Consider the following 19,150-nt stretch of genomic DNA (forward strand, 5'->3'; position numbering starts at 1 on the left):
ACCGCCCTTTCAGGCCGTGCATTCCAGATCACAACAACTCACTTAGTAAAAAAATTATCCTCATTTCCCCCCTGGAGATTTTGCCAATTATCTTAACTCTGTGTCCTCTGGTTACCGACCCTCCTGCCAGTGGAAATAATTTCTCCCGATCCACTCGATCAAAATCCTTCATTATTTTGACCACCTCGATTAAATCTCCCTATAAACTTCTCTGTTCTAAGGAGAACAATCCCAGCTTCTCCAGTCTCTCCCCATAACTGAAGTCCCTCATCCCTGGTACCATTCCAGTAAATCTCCTCTGCACCCTCTCGAAGGCCTTGACATCCTTCCTGAAGTGTGGTGCCCAGAACTGAACACAATACTCCAGCTGAGACCTAACCAGTAATTTATAAAGATTTAGCATCAATTCCTTGCTTTTCTACTCTATGCCTCTATTTATAAAGCCAAGGATCCCCTATGTTTTTTTAACAGCCTTATCCACTTGTCCTGCCACCTTCAAAGATGTTGTATATTTGTATTTGCATCCTTCACAACAATCAATTGGGAGAAGTGCATTGGTCATAAACCAACAGGTGACCACTATCTTTTGATTCCAGTTTCTCACTTTGATCCCTCCCCCCTGAATTTGTCACCAAGATTCAGTGGAAACTCAGGAGGAGACACTGGGTCTCTGCTCTGGTTCTGAGACTCACGTGCAGCCACACCCAGCTTGGAACTTTCCACCTTCAGGTGCTGCACATGGAAGTTCATCCAAAGTGCTGTGCGCTGGTGACAATCTTTTTCTGCCAGACGCACAGCCTAAATTATGACAGGCAGCTCTTTTTCATAAAACTGCAAGGAATACGTACGTCCTTCCAGGAGCTGCCTGTCTTATCCAGGGAGTTGCTGAGATCCAGCAGGATTTCTGCCCAGTCTGAGGTATTGGCCATTATGTCTGAGCTACTCTTCCATAAACCCATCTTCACATGATCAGTTTCAGTGATACAAAGGTGGTGGAGAGGAGAGCCCTTGCTGCGAAGGTAAACAGAGTCTGGGATGTACTGGGCAGTGGGTCAGCAGGCTGGATACCGTCAGAGTTATTACCTGCTCCAACGTCAACAACAAAAACACCTTGTATTTATATCGCATCCTTACTGTAGTAAAATGTCCCAAAGCACTTCACAGGAGTGGAATTGGACAAAAATAGACACTGAGCCACAAAAGGAGATATTAGAACAGGTGATCAAAAGCTTGATCAGAGTGGTAGGTTTTAAGGAGCGTCTTAAAGGAGGAGAGAGAGGTGGAGAGGCAGAGAGGTTTAGGGAGGGAATTCCAGAGCTTGGGGCCGAGGCAGCTGAAGGCACAGCCACCAACGGTGGAGCGATTTAAATCGGGGATGTGAAAGAGGCAGGGATTGGAGGAGCACAGAGATCTCAGAGGGTGGTAGGAGGTTACAGGTAACAGAGATAGGGAGGGGCGATGGCATGGAGGGATTTAAAAACATGGATGAGAATTTTAAAATCGAGGTGTTGCCAGACCGGGAGCCAATGTAGGTCAGTGCGCACAGGGGTAATGGGAGAACAGGACTTGGTGTGAGTTTGGATACGGGCAACAGGGTTTAGGAGGAGCTTCAGTTTACGGCGGGTGGAAGATGGGAGGCCGGACAGGAGAGGATTTTAGTAGGCAAGATTGGAGGTGACGAGGCCAAGGATGAGGATTCCAGCAGCCGATGAGCTGACAATTACATCTGGCCTGTAGCCAAAGCCATCCAGTAGATAAAATCCACAATTGACCCTGACTCAGTTGAGTGTGTCGAGGAGGCTCAGCCATATGGAGCGATTCCGGTGAATCTCACCCATATTCGGACGGAGCTGCTCATTGGCGCGAGGCACCCCACCTCCCTCGGGAAACTCGGTCTCCCAAATTGAGGCATCTCTCGTAGATTCCCTTGGGCCCATTCTGCTCTGAGTGGAGGGATTTCCTGAATAGGTCACTGCTGCATACTCTCCCTCGCCTTCCGTCCCGACATGCCCTCGGGTAATATCCTGCTGGCCAGCAGAGGCGAGTGTCCCCTCAGGAAAGCCCTGTATTTGGGGTTCCTCCTCTGCACCATTGGAGGCCTGGGGTGGAGAGGGTTGCATGAACATTCTCCTCGGCCATTTCAGATACCCGGCCACTTGTCCATTTTGTGGGTTGGATGAAGAGATACATTATCATTATTTACAGTCCCGGAGGCTGCAACCCCTGTTTCACTATTTAAAGGGGACGCACCTAAAGTTTTAGTTACCTTGAAGTCCTTGTCTTCGGGCACCCAGTGCACAGGGTGGGGGCGAGAGGCGGGGGGTGAGCGGATCAGATGAACCCCTGGTGGGGATGTTCCTGGGCCAGGCTAAAACCACCATCCACTGGAAGCATCCACATGGAGGATTGTTCTGACTGTTGGCCGCTGTTCCACGGCCTTCAACACACCCGGGTGACCTTGGAGAGGGATCGCGTGGGCTCCACCAATACACTTGAAGCCTTCGTGCGTGACGCAGGACAGCAACTGTGTCACTAACGAAAGGAACCAGATCATTGGTTCATTTATTTTTAGTTGTATAGATTTTAGTTTGATTGGACGATTTGTAATAGTGGGGACCTCCTCTTCACTAATCGTCATATTTAGTCCGAGAGCCATGGGGCAAATCACATTGCTCCAATTCAAGATACTCCAATGTCCAACACACAAGAGCAAATCAGATCCTGTCACATCATTGCTGGGATCTTTGGAATTGACACAATGTGATTGTGAATAAAAAGGAACAAGTTTGGAAGTGAATCCATGGAGACAAAGGGGCAGGTCACAAGCACCAAACACCAATAGTGTGCAGCCCCAGTGGCCTAATGGATAAGGCACTGGCCTCCTAAGCCAGGGATTGTGGGTTTAAGTCCCATCTGGGGTGAGCTCAGTTTTAAACCAAATACATTCTGTGAAAACCAGCTCTTTGTCCTCATTGCTGAAATGCAGAGAGACCAAAGGGCTAAATCACAGGAGGTGTCCTGTGAATTGGTGAAACTTGTACCCAGGAGGGGCAAGGAAACATCAACAAAACCATTTGCTTTTCACAGAAAATCAACATTATGCCCAACACTCAACTGGACCAATTGCTGACACATCAAAGCAAGTCAGATCCTGTCACGTCATTGCTGGGATCTTTGGAACTGATACAATGTGATTGTGGATGAAAAGAAAGGGATGGCCCAGAAAAAGGCATCAAATTTAGCAGTGAATAGATTGCAAACTACAAGCCTTTATTATATACAGCCCCAGTGGCCTAATGGATAAGGCACTGGCCTCCTAAGCCAGGGATTGTGGGTTCAAGTCCCATCTGGGGTGGAGCAGTTTTTGGCTCTGAAACAAAAGCCAAAACACTTTCTCTGAACATTGCTCCATTCCGTGACAGTCAGGGAGCTTTCCTTTTAACTTACCAACCAATCCAGGGAGTTCCTGTCCAGCACCCTTCTCACTCTGTCACTTGCTTTCCAGTGGCACAAACCAATGCGATGCTTCTACCAAGCTGTGCGCCATCCCAATACTCAGGGAACAATGTCACCTGCACTTTCCAGGCAAATAATGTCCCTTTACCTCCTTTCCTCATTTTTCCAAACACTGTCTTCTTCTTCTCCTCCTTTTCCATGCCTAACAGTACAAGAGGAAACCCATTTCTTGCACCACTTTCCATCCAGCAGGTCATGCTCTGGGTTTTTTCCAATGTCAGAGTCCCTTCCACAGTTCTTACCCTGACCGTACCAGGACCACCAGATAGATATGATTAGGGGGTCATTGCACTGCTCCCATCAGACACGAGTATCCCACCAGATGTCAATACTTTCACAACCTCAGGACGTCCCAAAGCGCTTTCCAGCCAATGGAGTAGTTTTAAAGTGTAGTCACTGTTCTAATGGAGGAAACACAGCAGCCAGTTTGCGCACAGCAAGATCCCAAAAACAGCAATGAGATAATAACCAGATAATCTGTTTTAGTGATGTTGGTTGAGGGATGAATATTGGCCCCGACACCGGGGAGAACTCCAAAATAATATCATGTGATCTTTCACAAACAGCTGACGTGAAATACAGCACAGCTCTCCCTCAGTACTGCACTGAAGTGTCAGCCTGGACTCTGTCCTCAAGTCTCTGGAGTGGGACTTGAACACATGACCTTCTAACTGAGTGATAAGAGTGCTACTGGCTGAGCCACAGCTGACATCATAAATACAGCCAATCAGTGTTCTCCAGACCAGCCGGTAACCTGTCCCACTGGTCCACTCTCCTCTGGGAAAGGAAGAAACGACCAACATCAAATCTCGATCTGCCTTAAATAACTGGTAAACAGGACCCCTGGTCCTCCCTAAACTATTCAGTTGAAATCATTGGTCCACACTTATAAACCTCGATCAAATCACCCCTGAGTCTACACTTCACTAAATATAGAGACCCAGCTTGTTGACCCTATCTGGGTGGGAGAACTGTTCTAAAATGGGAATTAATCTTGAAGTCCTCTTCTGCATCCTTTCCAAAGCTTCAATATCCCCCACCTTGTGAGACCACCAAAACTGGACACAGTATCCGAACTGAGGCCTGACCAAGGTCTAAAGGCACAGTATTGCTCCGATATGTGTTAGGCCTCAATGTTCTGTGCTATGGGCTGGCAGGACACATACCTCGACAGCAGAGTTCCTGATTCCAGCTGGGGAATGCACCAAGAAGAGGCTTGAGACTTGTCCAGAGAGAGAAGATTGGGGGAGTTGGACACTGACCCACTGCAGGATCCTCTCACACAATCTCAGGTACCCGCTCTGGTTGGCTGTTAGTAGGAGCCAGACAGTAAGTGTATGGTGCCCTGAGGAATGGTATTTGGACCTTCAGAAGGAAAAAGAATCAGATACGTTCTGAAGTTGTGGAGGAAAAATGCAGAACCACTGAAATGTTTGCCATTTTTATTAGGCCTCTCACATCTCCACAGATTTATACGATAGAAGTAACACTTTCAGTTTACAAACGTCACTCTGTATTTTAGAAAGCACGGTAGTCAGAAGACACGAGAGCAATTGCCTTTCCTTACTATTTCTGGCTGAGCTGATTGATCTTCTGCAGGCCCTCCCTGTTATTGATGGTCTTGTGAACTGTGATGAGGAATGGGAAGGCTGAGGGCAGCTCCACACGGCTACTGAGTTTCTGGTGCCCCCAGTGCAGACATCGCAGTTTATCTGCCAAGTCCTTCCGCCCAGCCCTCTCCAAAGCATCCTGCAGCATCTTTGTTTTCTTCATTTTGCTCCATGATTTTTCATTCCTAAACAAATTTGCAAGAAACAAAGTTTTGAAACAGATCAGAGTCTTTTTCTTATAAACAGGTTATTCTTCATCATTTCATAATTTTATCAACTAACAAAAACAAGTGTGCACTTTTGCTGTTATTCTAGTTTCAATATAAAGTATCTGCACCATTCCTCTGCCTTCTCATTTTCCCATTCCTTCTGTGACCAGGACAATGAATCCATGTCTCAGTGGTAGCACTCTCACCTCTGAGTCAGAAGGTTGAGGTTTCCAGCCCCAGAGACTTGAGCACAGAAGCTGGTCTAACACTTTCATCCTTCAGAATGAGACACTAAACCGAGACCCAGTCTGCCCTCTCAGGTGAAGAGCAGGGGAGTTCTCCCAGTGTCCTGGTCAACATTTATCCCTCATACAACACCACCAAAAACAGACTGTCTGGTCATTTATCTCATTGCTGTTTATGGACGACACTTCAAAAGTATATCATTTGAAGCACTTTGAGATGTCTTGAGGCCATGAAAGGCACGATATAAATGGAAGTTCGTTCTTTTTGAGGTTCCCGCAGTCGACACCTCAAAAGTACTTCATTAGTTGTGAATCGCTTTGGGACGTCCTGAGGTTGTAAAAGGCATCATATCAATGGAAGTTCCTTCTTTTCACTGCTCCCATCTTTAACAAAGATATTGGAAAATGGGAGGACACTTAAATTGACGTATGTCTGTGTCCGGGAGCTGTACAACACGAGCTCCACACCTTCAGTCCCCATCGAATTAAACCCAGCAATACTTGATCAGCACAGAATGATTAAATCATCACTCAAGCTGATTAAGGGGCACCAATGTTTAAAATAAGCCAAAAAGAATGTCACTTTCACATTCTTTAGTGCTCACAGGAACGGGAGTCCATGTCGGAGAGGAGGCAGTCCTACCCCTCATGGACTATCAATTCATTTGAAATTGGGAGAGTAGCTGTCCATGTGTGTGTAAGCACCCATAGAGCAAGCTCTGTACTGAGAGGCAGAACCGAGGTTAACAGCGGGAATAACCCTGGTTACCACCAGTGTTTCAAATCACGTGATCAGAAAATCTGGGCTCAGGTGGAGGAGACAAGCTCCCATTCATCGTCTTGAGGTGTGATCTCAAAATGAGTGAATTTGGTGTGAACACTTGGGTCTGGTGTGTCGTAAAATTATTGATCTGGTCTAGAGAATAACGAGCTTTCATCGGAAAGGACACGTTCAGGGACTGACTTCGATTTCTGATCAGCGATTTACACAGCAATCTGTGACATTTGGATTCGATCATTTCGTGCTGTTTGCCCTCTCACCTCTGACCCATATTGCCCTGGTAACCAGTTTGACATGCCTTGTAATTGTATTGAATTCCACTAAATCATTTATTAAAGTTTTAAAAAATGAGATTTTTCCCAAGCGATTAGTTTTGCCTCCATGGTTTCGGTCTCCCCGTGTGACGGGCAGAGTGGGTCAGTGACTTGTTCCCACCAACAGGTGACCACTATCTTTTGATTCCAGTTTCTCACTTTGATCCCTCCCCCCTGAATTTGTCACCAAGATTCAGTGGAAACTCAGTAGGAGACACTGGATCTCTGCTCTGGTTCTGAGACTCACGTGCAGCCACACACAGCTTGGAACTTTCCACCTTCAGGTGCTGCACATGGAAGTTCATCCAAAGTGCTGTGCGCTGGTGACAATCTTTTTCTGCCAGACGCACAGCCTAAATTATGACAGGCAGCTCTTTTTCATAAAACTGCAAGGAATACGTACGTCCTTCCAGGAGCTGCCTGTCTTATCCAGGGAGTTGCTAAGAGATCCAGCAGGATTTCTGCCCAGTCTGAGGTATTGGCCATTCTGTCTGAGCTACTCTTCCATAAACCAATCTACACATGATCAGTTTCAGTGACACAAAGGTGGTGGAGAGGAGAGCCCTTGCTGCGAAGGGAAACAGAGTCTGGGATGTACTGGGCAGTGGGTCAGCAGGCTGGATACCGTCAGAGTTATTACCTGTTCCAACATCAACAACAAAAACACCTTGTATTTATATTGCATCTTTACTGTAGTAAAATGTCCCAAAGCGCTTCACAGGAGTGCAATTAGACAAAAATTGACACCGAGCCACAAAAGGAGATATTAGAACAGGTGATCAAAAGCTTGATCAAAGTGGTAGGTTTTAAGGAGCGTCTTAAAGGAGGAGAGAGAGGTAGAGAGGCAGAGAGGTTTAGGGAGGGAATTCCAGAGCTTGGGGCCGAGGCAGCTGAAGGCACAGCCGCCAACGGTGGAGTGATTAAAATCGGGGATGTGAAAGAGGCAGGGATTGGAGGAGCGCAGAGATCTCAGATCTTGGCAGTGCAGAAGGAGATGTGGGGTGGGGGCGGTGATGTGGCAGATGGAGTGTAGGGGAAAGAGTAAGTGTACTCACTTTGGCTGACCTACTGAGGTCATTGGAGCGCCTCCTGCACTGTATGCAGGTGGGCGATATGTTGGTGGTGCTGGTGACCTCCTCTGCCACCTCGAGCCAGGCCTTCCTGGTGGCAGAGGCAGGCCGCTTCCTCCTGCCCGCCGGGGGAAAGATCTCTGTCCTCCCCCTCCTCCTCACGCCATGTATTGATACCTGGAGTGAGGCATCATTAAACTGGGAGCAGCCTTCCCCCTGGGCTGCTCCATGCTGTGATTTTTTCTGTTTGTTGCAGCATCTGTCAGTGGAGGACTGCCCCTTTGAATAGAGCTCCTCCAGCTGACAGATCTTACTGCGCATGCGCAGCCCGCCCGACGCGCAGATCAGCAGTGGGAAACCCAGAAGACCAGGTCAGTGGATCCAATTGGGCTGCGATCGCGCGGAGACCTGACTGATTTCACCGGGCGCGTGAATAAAAAGGCCTCAAGTTTGGAAGTGAATCCATAGAGACAAAGAGGCAGGTCACAAGAACCAAACACCAAAAGTGTGCAGCCCCAGTGGCCTAATGGATAAGGCACTGGCCTCCTAAGCCAGGGATTGTGGGTTTAAGTCCCATCTGGGGTGCAGTTGATTTTAAACGAACTGCATTCTGTGAAAAACAGCTCTTCATCCTCATCAATTGTTGAAACTTATACCCTCCTGGGTGAGAAGGTGTCCTGTAAATTTGATGAAACTTATACCCAGCAGGGGCAAGGAAACATCGACAAAGCCACTGAAAATCAACATTTTGCCCAACACTCAACTGCACCAATTGCTGACACACAAAAGCAAGTCAGATCCTGTCACGTCATTGCTGGGATCTTTGGAACTGATACAATGTGATTGTGTCTGAAAAGAAAGGGATGGCCCATAAAAAGGATCAAATTTGGCAGTGAATAGATAGAGACAAAGGGGCAATTGGAAGCACCAAACATCTATTGCAGACAACCCCAGTGGCCTAATGGATAAAGCACTGGCCTCCTAAGCCAGGGATTATGGGTTCAAGTCCCATCTGGGGTGAAGTAGTTTTTGGCTCTGAAGCAAAAGCCAAAACACCTTCTCTGAACATTGCTCCATTCCGTGACAGTCAGGGAGCTTTCCTTTTAACTTACCAACCAATCCAGGGAGTTCCTGTCCAGCACCCTTCTCACTCTGTCACTTGCTTTCCAGTGGCACAAACCAATGCGATGCTTCTACCAAGCTGTGCGCCATCCCAATACTCAGGGAACAATGTCACCTGCATTTTCCAGGCAAATTATGTCCCTTCACCTGCTTTCCTCATTTTGCCGAACACTGTCTTTTTCTTCTCCTCCTCTTCCATGCCTAACAGTACAAGAGGAAACCCATTTCTTGCACTGCTTTCCATCCAGCAGGTCATGCTCTGGGTTTTTTCAGTGTCAGAGTCCATTCTAACATGAACAGTTGTGACCCTGACTCGCAACTCCTTACCAGGACCACCAGATAGATATGATGGGGGGGGTCGTTACTCTGCTCCCATCAGACACGAGTACCCCACCGGATGTCAACCCACCATTCAGGGACCGGAACTCTCGTCTACACTTGCCAGGACTGTTTTAGGAAAACAAAAGTGTTCACAACTGCTGCCAATCATTGCTGAAGTGTGTGGAATTGGCAGATATATTTATTGATAAAAACAAAGTGAGTGGCGACAAGAACAGGTAGAATGTTATGAGAGCGTAGAGCAATGACCAATTGCACAAAGGCTGTGGTAGGAGCTGTGACCCCAGTGGCCTAATGGGAAAGGCAATGAGTTTGGGAGTCACTCGAGCAAATGAAAGTGACAGACAGGAAAAGACCAACTGGTCTATCTTGCCTGTCCCATAAAGTTGTGCTGCCCTATGCATCTCGATACAGATACTCCCCACCCACCCAGAGCCGTGTAATCCCCTGGGAGAGGTGAAAAAACAGATTAAAAATGTAGTAAATTTGGGAAATAAAATCTGGAAAATTCCTCTCTGACCCCTTTAGGTGATCAAAACTAGTCCAGGAGATCACATAGACCCTGGTTGAATATTGGCCAGGACACCGGGGAGAACTCCAAAATAATATCATGTCATTTTTCAAGAACACCTGACCTGAAATACAGCACAGCTCTCCCTCAGTACTGCACTAAAGTGTCAGCCCAGATTATATGCTCAAGTCTCTGGGAACACCGATCAGGTAAACTTTTATGTATCAGCCTTGGCTCAAAGTTTCAGTCAGAAGGTTGTGGGTTCAAGTCCCACTTCAGGCTGACACTCCAGTGCAATGCTGGGGGAGTGCTGCATTGTCGGAGGTGCCGTCTTTTGCATGAGACGTTAAACTGATGGCCCCGTCTGCCCTCTCAGGTGGATGTAAAAGAACCCATGGAACTATTTCTAAGAAGAGCAGGGGAGTTCTCCCCAGTGTCCGGGACAATATTTATCCCTCAACCAAAATCACAAAAAAAACAGATCACCTGTTTATTTCTCTCATTGCTGTTTGTGGGATCTTGCTGTGTGTAAATTAGCTGCCACATTTCCTACATTACATAGAATTACATCGAATGTAATTCGCGACATCACTGGCATCTACCTGACAATGTGGAAAATTGCCCAGGTATGTCCTGTCCACAAAAAGCAGGACAAATCCAATCCGGCCAATTACTGCCCCAGCAGTCTATTCTCAATATATCCTTTGTATAATATGGAGACCAGGACTGTTCTCAGTACTCCAAGTGTGGTCGAACTAAGGTTCGCTACAAGTTCAACATAATTTCTCTGCTTTTCAATACTATCCCTCTAGAAATGAACCCTAATGCTGGATTTGCCTTTTTATGACCTTATTAACCTGCGTTGCTACTTTTAGTGATTTGTGTATCTGTACCCCCAGATCCCTCTGCTCCTCGACCCCATTTAGACTCTTCTTTTCCAAGGAGTATGTGGCCTCTTTATTCTTCCTACCAAAATGTACCACCTCACACTTAATGTATATGGAAATTCATTTGCCAATTACACGCCCATTCTGCAAGTTTATTGATGTCTTCTTGTATTTTCTCCCATCCTCCTCAGTATTAACTCTACCCCCTTATTTGGTGTCGTTACAACTTCACTTTGAAATGACTACACTTGAAACGTACTTCACTGAAGTGCTGTGGGATGTCTCGAGGCCATGAAAGGTGCTATAGAAATGCAAGTGTTTCTCCTCCATGCCTGTCACTACGCACTCAGCACCTCACCCAGTCACCATGTACATTGGGAGACGGCCCATTGTCTGCCGGTTTGGAGAGCTGCGTACAATATCAGAATGGTGAGAGGGTCATTGCATTAAATGCTGGTTCAGAAACATTAGTGAGATCCCACTCCTCAAGACTATTCATTTTTAGTGATGGAGCTTTCGACAAACCAGCTCTCAAAACATTTTCTTTGCTTGCACCTTTTTCTGAACAGAGGCCGTGTGAAAACGGCCGATCTCCGCCCTTGTGAATCCCAGCTCGGAAGCCACAATGGTCCATTCAAAGCCCAGGTCTTTGGCGAGTTCTTGGACAGACTTCAGGTTGATCACTGCATCCTGGGTCAGGAAAACAGCTTTTAAAATAACCAAATACAAAAGGTGCCAGCAATATCTGCTTCAACTGCACAAGACATTAAAAGCAGCACCTCAAGTAGATAAGGTTACAGAAAAAGTTCATGGAATAGTGGGTTTAAGGCAAGAGGTAATGGTGAATCTAGATACAGGATTAAATGGAAGAGATTGAGGACAGAGAGCAGTAGAAAGGTTTTTGCACAGAGGGCTGTGAGGCTGTGAGTTATGGTGGATACACTACTGGAGACAGTGATTGCAGCAGGGATGGTGTCAACATTTAAGAACAGGTTAGACAGGTGATTGATGGAAAGGGGAACGAAGGGATAGGGCGGACACATGGGATTAGGATACTGCTCGTGTGGGGGATCAAGACCAGCACCGACTGGTTGGGGCCAACGCCCAGTTTCTGTGTTGTAATTTCTATGTCGTTCTCACAGCTTTCAGGCTGTGGCGTGAAATCTGTGGGTTAGATTTTGGTCTGGGCCGACCAGCACAGGCCCGAACCGAGAGGCCCGAAGATTGATGGAAATTGGACCCCAGGCCTCATCAGCATCCCCGGCACAAGCACGCCTCTCTCTCCCTCCTTCCCTCAATCACTCCCCTAGCCCTCTCTCTCCCTCTCCCTCCTGTCCCCTGCCACACTCCGTCACTCCCCCACTTCGCCCTCTCCATCTCTCAGCCACTAGCCCCCTCGCCCTCTCCCTCAATCACTCTCCCCATCGCACCCCCGTCTCCTCATCACCTCCTCTCCCTCTCCCCATCACCCCCCCTCAATCTCCCCATCTCCTCCCCTGCCCTCACAAGGAACCATAAAAGGTAAAAATAAACTGGACTTACCTGGACTTCCGATGGCCCGGATTTTTCATGAAACCAGCTTTCATTCGCAGGTTCAAGTGTGCGAGCCTTAGTCGGGCCCACAGTTAAAATGCCCATTTAAATTAGCCCCCCCACTCCTGCCTCTCTTTCCTCTGGGGCAGGAAACCTCCCCTGCCTGAATTCAGACAAGTTCAGATGTGGGGGAACATGTCGGAAACACAGTCTGAACTTTCCCCTTCTTAACCATTCCCCCCATTTGCACTGTTCCCGCCGGTTGTATTCAGGAAAACCTGGTCTAAGTGCGGCCTAACCAGGGGTCCTTAAAGGGCCGCCATCAAAAAAGTCAATTTTAAAATATAATTCCCTGAATGTGGAACCAGGAGATGCAGGAGGGGTCGTCTCGGCACCAAAGTAAAACCACTACCGCCCGCACCCCTCTCGAACCCCACCCCCCCATCTCAGTCCCCCTCCCTCTCCAGATCGCTGATCGCGCCACCTCATTCCCGATTGCTGCCTCTCCCTCTCCCGATCACTGTCCCCCTCCCTCTCCCGATCGCTGTCCCTCTCCCTCTCCCGATCGCTGTCCCTCTCCCTCTCCCGATCGCTGTCCCCCTCCCTCTCCCGATCGCTGCCCCCCTCCCTCTCCCGATCGCTGTCCCTCTCCCTCTCCCGATCGCTGCCCCCTCCCTCTCCCGATCGCTGACTGACTTTTGAACTGAGGTGACCTGGAGTTCAGTCACTGGTCTGAACTGGCCAGAACCGGTTTGAATTCGTTCCGCTTCTTGGAGGGACAAAGGAGCTTTGATGAGACACCAGGCCTTATTTAGAAAAGGGGTAATGAGGTGATGCTACCTAGCCCCTTGGAACAGAGCCAATCAGGTGATGACACTGACCACTTAAGGAATTTTGAGCCAACCGGAGAAGACAGCATCATTTGAAAAGACAGGCTTGGGGTTAAAACTGAAGAATTGCAGGCTTGGTGCCAGAGTGTGTTTGTGAGGGAGACTCACCATCGTGGAAATAGGGACCCTACGTCAGGGACGTAGAGACGACGTCGAGAGAGAGAGAGCGAATCGCCTGGCCAGCGTTATCTCTCCTTTCCGGGTAATATAATATCCTTTCTATTCTGTGACCACTCAGGGATGTGTTAGTCAGAGAAACCTAGTGGGTGTGCGTTTAAATCTTAATACTCAGGGTGTGTTAGTCAGGGAAACCTAGTGGGTGTGCGTTTAAATCCTAGTTTGAGTATAAAACTGTATAACCTGCTGTAAACTGCATGCCTATATCTAACCAGACGTATAAGCGGTATGTACATGATCTAATAACGTTAATAAAGTGAATTGAGAATTAAGAGAGAATTGACTCTTCCTCTGTGTACTAAGCCAAAACCGTTAACCGGTGACTTCCGGTCAACACTCACCTTCACTTCCATCGCCACCTCACCTTCCTCCATTTCTGTTTCTTGCTCTCTCCCTCTCCTCCATCTTTGCCTAATTTTTCTCTCGTTTCATCGTTCTCCCTCCTCACTTTGCATATCTTTCTCTCTGCTTCTGTGTCTCTCTTTCACCTCCTTGCTGTCCGTTTCACTCTCTCCCTTCCATTCATCTCTCTCTCTCTCTCTCTCTCTCTCTTCAACTTCAGTTTCTGTTCTCCACTTTCACCTTCTCTCACCTCCCTCACTCCTCTCTCTTCTCCACCTAGTCCGGATACTGCTATCACTGCGTAAGGTGGATTTGCCCAAAGGACAGAGGATCCATGAGGAACGGAGAACACCTCAACACAAGGAGGCTGATCACCTCAACATTCCACAAGCCAATACCATTGTCCCAAGTGAAGACGACCAGTTTAACCAAGCAGCTGATCAATACAATTCATACAAGTTCTGGAAACATTGCTAACCACCAGCACACACACTATCATCTATCCAATAGACTAGCTATCTCATGCCGTTAACTTGCCAGCTAACTAAGGAGTTTACTCCTCAATTAATTTCACCAATTTATATGAATCTCAGGCACTGATCTCAACGACTATTTGATAAGCAGCGACCCAGTTAATGCTGAATTATTGTAATATCACTGAAGTGCCTGCTATTCATTTTGTTAATAATCCTATCTACTAATTATTTGCATCTCAATGTTTGAGTATTGCTAATCATGATTTGAAGTTAATAAACAATTGTTCGTGCAAGACTTGTCTGACTCCTGTGACGATATGGCAAGATAGGGTTAATTGATTCACTCAGTAACTTGTGGGCATCCTAACTGGGTGTTGGGAAGGTGAACTCATGTTCAATAGGAACTGGGTGATGGAAGGCAGTTCGGTGGGCAAATGTTGACGATGTTCGTGCGCTAATTGGTACGGTAGCATGGTGGTGATGTTACTGGACTTGTAATCCAGAGACCTGGACGAATAATCTGGAGTTATGAGTTCAAATCCCACCACGGCAGCTGGGGAATTTAAATTCAATTAATTAAATTAATAAAATCTGGAATTAAAGTACTACTAGTAGTAATGGTGGCCATGAAACTACTGGTTTGTCATAAAAACCCAAGGAAACTTGCTTTCCTTACCTGGTCTGGCCGACATGTGACTCCAGATCCACAGCAATGTGGTTGATTCTTAATTGCCCTCTGAAATGGCCGAACAAGCCACTCAGTTGTAAAATTTCACTTAAAAAAAAGTTGAAATAAGAATAAAACTGAACGGACTGCGAGGTAACGAGACACAACAAATGCAAACCAAGCCCAGTCGACCCTGCAAAGTTCCTCCTCACTGAACAGCAGGGGGCTTGTGCCAAAAGTGGGAGAGCTGTCCCACAAACTGGTCAAGCAATAGCCACACTCACAGAATCATACCTTTCAGGCAACGTCCCAGACTCTTCCATCACCATCCCTGGGTACGCCCTGTTCCACCGGCAGGACAGATCAATCAGAGGTAGCGATGCAGTGATACACAGTCAGGAGGGAGTGGCCCTGGGAGTCCAGAAGATTGACTCCGAATTCCCCTGAAATCTAATGGCATCAGGTCAAACAGGGGCAAGGGAATCTCCTGCTGTGGTGATTACCACCTATCGCCCTCCCTCAGCTGATGAATCAGTCCTCCTCCATATTGAGAAGCAGCAAGGGCACAGAATGTACTCTGGGTGGAGGGACTTCAATGTCTATCACCAAGGGTGGCTCGGTAGCACCACTGCTGGCCAGGTCCTGAAGGACACAGCTGCCACACTGGACCAGCAGCAGGTGGTGAGCGAAACAAGACGAGGGGATAAACTGACTTGACCTCGTCCTCACCAATCTATCTGACCACGACAGTAGTGGTAGGAGTGACCACCGCACAGTCCTCGTGGAGACGAAGTCCTGTCTTCGCACTGATGACACCATCCAATGTGTTGTGTGACACTACCACCGTGCTAAATGGGATAGATTCAGAACAGATCTAGCAGCTCAAAACTGGGCATCCATGAGGCGCTGTGGGCCATCAGCAGCAGCAGAATTGTATTCCAGCACAATCTGTAACCTCATGGCCCGGCATATTCCTCACTCTACCATTACTAACAAGCCAGGGGATCAACCCTGGCTCAATGAGGAGTGCAGAAGAGCATGCCAGGAGCAGCACCAGGTGCACCAAAAAATGAGGTGCCATCCTGGTGAAGCTACAACTCAGGACGACATGCATGTTAAACAGCAGAAGCAACATGCTATAGACAGAGCTAAGCGTTTCCCCCACAACCAATGGATCAGATCTAAAGCTCTGCAGTCCTGTCACATCGAGTCATAAATGGTGGTGGACAATTAAACAACCAATGGGAGGAGGAGGCTCTGTAAACATCCCCATCCTCAATGATGGCGGAGTCCAGCACTTGAATGCAAAAGACAAGGCTGAAGCGTTTGCAACCATCTTCAGCCAGAAATGCTGAGTGGATGATCCATCTCGGCCTCCTCCCGAAATCCCCACCATCGCCGAAGCCAGTCTTCAGCCAATTCGATTCACTCCAAGTGATATCAAGAAAGGGCTGAGTGCACTGGATACACCAAAGGCTATGGGCCCCGACAACAACCCGGCTGTAGTGCTGAAGCCTTGTGCACCAGAACTAGCTGCGCCTCTAGCCAAACTGTTCCAGTACAGCTGCAACACTGGCATCTACCTGACAATGTGGAAAATTGCCCAGGTATGTCCTGTGCACAAAAAGCAGGACAAATACAATCCGGCCAATTACTGCCCAATCAATCTACTCTCAATCATCAGCGAAGTGATGGAAGGTGTCGTCGACAGTGCTATCAAGCGGCACTTATTCACCAATAACATGCTCACCGATGCTCAGTTTGGGTTCCGCCAGGACCACTCGGCTCTAGACCTCATTACAGCCTTGGTCCAAACATGGACAAATGAGCTGAATTCCAGAGGTGTGGTGAGAGTGACTGCCTTTGACATCAGGGCAGCATTTGCCGAGTGTGGCACCAAGGAGCCCTAATAAAATTGAAGTCAATGGGAATCAGGGGGAAAACTCTCCAGTGGCTGGAGTCATACCTAGCACAAAGGAAGATGGTAGTGGTTGTTGGAGGCCAATCATCTCAGTCACAGGACATTGCTGCAGGAGTTCCTCAGGGCAGTGTCCGAGGCCCAACCATCTTCAGCTGCTTCATCAATGACCTTCCCTCCATCATAAGGTCAGAAACGAGGATGTTTGCTGATGATTGCACAGTTCTCAGTTCCATTTGCAACCCCTCAGATAATGAAGTAGTCCGTATCTGCACGCAGCAAGACCTGACCAACATCCTGTCTTGGGCTGATAAGTAACAAATAAAATAGGAAATTCACGCCAGACAAGTGCCAGGCAATGACCATCTCCAACAAGAGAGTGTCCAACCACCTCCCCTTGACATTCAACGGCATTACCATTGCCAAGTTCCCCACCATCAACATCCTGGGGGTCACCATTGACCAGAAACTTAACTGGACCAGCCACATAAATACTGTGGCTACAAGAGCAGGTCAGAGGCTGGGTATTCTGCGGCGAGTGACTCACCTCCTGACTCCCCAAAGCCTTTCCACCATCTACAAGGCACAAGTCGGGATTGTGATGGAATACTCACCACTTGCCTGGATGAGTACAGCTCCAACAACACTCAAGAAGCTCAACACCCATCCAGGACAAGGCAGCCCGCTTGATTGGCACCCCATCCACCACCCTAAACATTCACTCCCTCTACCGCTGGCGCTCCGTGGCCGCAGTGTGTACCATCTACAGGATGCACTGCAGGAACTCGCCAACCCTTCTTCGACAGCACCTCCTAAGCCCGCGACCTCTTCCACTTAGAAGGGCCAGTTCAGCAGGCACATGGGAACAACACCACCTGCACGTTCCCCTCCAAGTCACACACCATCCTGACTTGGAAATATATCACTGTTCCTCCATCGTTGCTGGGTCAAAATCCTGGAACTCTCTACCTGACAGCACTGTGGGAGAACCTTCACCACATGGACTGCAGCGGTTCACGAAGGCAGTTCACCACCACCTTCTCAAGGGCAATTAGGGATGGGCAATAAATGCCGGCCTCGCCAGCAACGCCCACATCCCATGAATGAATATTAAAAAATTCACTCGTAGACTGAGTGGTAAACCCCAGGGAGTTCCTCAGTGAGAAATTAAGGATTTGTCTGTTTCCTTGGTAAATCGTCCTTAGTGCTCTTAAAGTGTTGACATCTCTGCACTTAGGGTTTTGAGTCTATGAACCCAGAGTGGTTGAGTCTATAGACTTAAAAGTGTTGAAGTCAAGATGTTCCTACCTTGGCCCTGGTTGACCTCTCCCAGGATGTGCTTGACCTGGTCGTAGATGTAAATAGATTTCCCCCCTTGGCTGGGTTGGGCAGTGGTGGTGGTGAAGGAGACGGTCTCTTTCCCTGTCTCCGGGCTTTGCGTCAGGCAAAGATTTATCCCCATGTGACTGATGCTTGAGTCACACTGCCCAAAGGACGGGGTGATTTGGGGGGGCCCAGGCTGCTGCTCCCTGTCTGGCCCAGAAACCAGAGAGGAGACCATGAGAGATTCCTCTACCTCCAATGATGTCCTCCTCACGGTGAGGGATCCCATTGCCTTGCGGAGGGTGTGCGAGTGCCAGCGGGTGAACTCTGCCATGTCATCGGATCATTCAACGCAAGAGGAGGCCATTCGGCCCATCGTGCCTGTGCCGGCTCTTTGAAAGAGCTCTCCAATTAGTCCCACTCCCCTGCTTGTTCCCTGTGGCCCTGCAAATTTCTCCTTTTCAAGTATTTATCCAATTCCCTTTTGAAAGTTACTATTGAATCTGCCTCCACCGCCCCTTCAGGCCGTGCATTCCAGATCACAACAACTCACTGAGTGAAAAAATTCTCCTCATTTCCCCCCTGGAGATTTTGCCAATTATCTTCACTCTGTGTCCTCTGGTTACCGACCCTCTTGCCAGTGGAAATAATTTCTCCCTATCCACTCTATCAAAATCCTTCATTATTTTGAACACCTCGATTAAATCTCCCTTTAAACTTCTCTGTTCTAAGGAGAACAATCCCAGCTTCTCCAGTCTCTCCCCATAACTGAAGTCCCTCATCCCTGGTACCATTCCAGTAAATCTCCTCTGCACCCTCTCCAAGGCCTTGACATCCTTCCTAAAGTGTGGTGCCCAGAATTGAACACAATACTCCAGCTGAGACCTAACCAGTAATTTATAAAGATTTAGCATAAATTCCTGGCTTTTGTACTCTGTGCCTCTATTTATAAAGCCAAGGATCACCAATGCTTTTTTAACAGCCTTATCCACTTGTCCTGCCACCTTCAAAGATGTTGTATATTTGTATTTGCATCCTTCACAACAATCAATTGGGAGAAGTGCATTGGTCATAAACCAACAGGTGACCACTATCTTTTGATTCCAGTTTCTCACTTTGGTCCCTCCCCCTTGAATTTGTCACCAAGATTCAGTGGAAACTCAGTAGGAGACACTGGGTCTCTGCTCTGGTTCTGAGACTCACGTGCAGCCACACCCAGC

General features: G+C 47.9%; 4 non-coding genes across 4 annotated transcripts; all 4 read left to right on the top strand.

The window, feature by feature from the left end:
• Window positions 1-2,848: 2,848 nt before the first annotated feature.
• Window positions 2,849-2,921, top strand: trnar-ccu (transfer RNA arginine (anticodon CCU)). Its single transcript has one exon. It is a non-coding gene; the product is annotated as a tRNA-Arg (tRNA).
• Window positions 2,922-3,282: 361 nt separating this feature from the next.
• Window positions 3,283-3,355, top strand: trnar-ccu (transfer RNA arginine (anticodon CCU)). The gene has a single exon. It is a non-coding gene; the product is annotated as a tRNA-Arg (tRNA).
• A 4,902-nt stretch (window positions 3,356-8,257) lies between these two features.
• On the top strand, window positions 8,258-8,330 carry trnar-ccu (transfer RNA arginine (anticodon CCU)). Its single transcript has one exon. It is a non-coding gene; the product is annotated as a tRNA-Arg (tRNA).
• Window positions 8,331-8,692: 362 nt separating this feature from the next.
• On the top strand, window positions 8,693-8,765 carry trnar-ccu (transfer RNA arginine (anticodon CCU)). Its single transcript has one exon. It is a non-coding gene; the product is annotated as a tRNA-Arg (tRNA).
• Window positions 8,766-19,150: the final 10,385 nt, after the last annotated feature.

The sequence above is a fragment of the Heptranchias perlo genome, chromosome 11 (genome assembly GCF_035084215.1).
Source record: "Heptranchias perlo isolate sHepPer1 chromosome 11, sHepPer1.hap1, whole genome shotgun sequence".
In the NCBI taxonomy this organism is placed as follows: Eukaryota; Metazoa; Chordata; class Chondrichthyes; order Hexanchiformes; family Hexanchidae; genus Heptranchias; species Heptranchias perlo.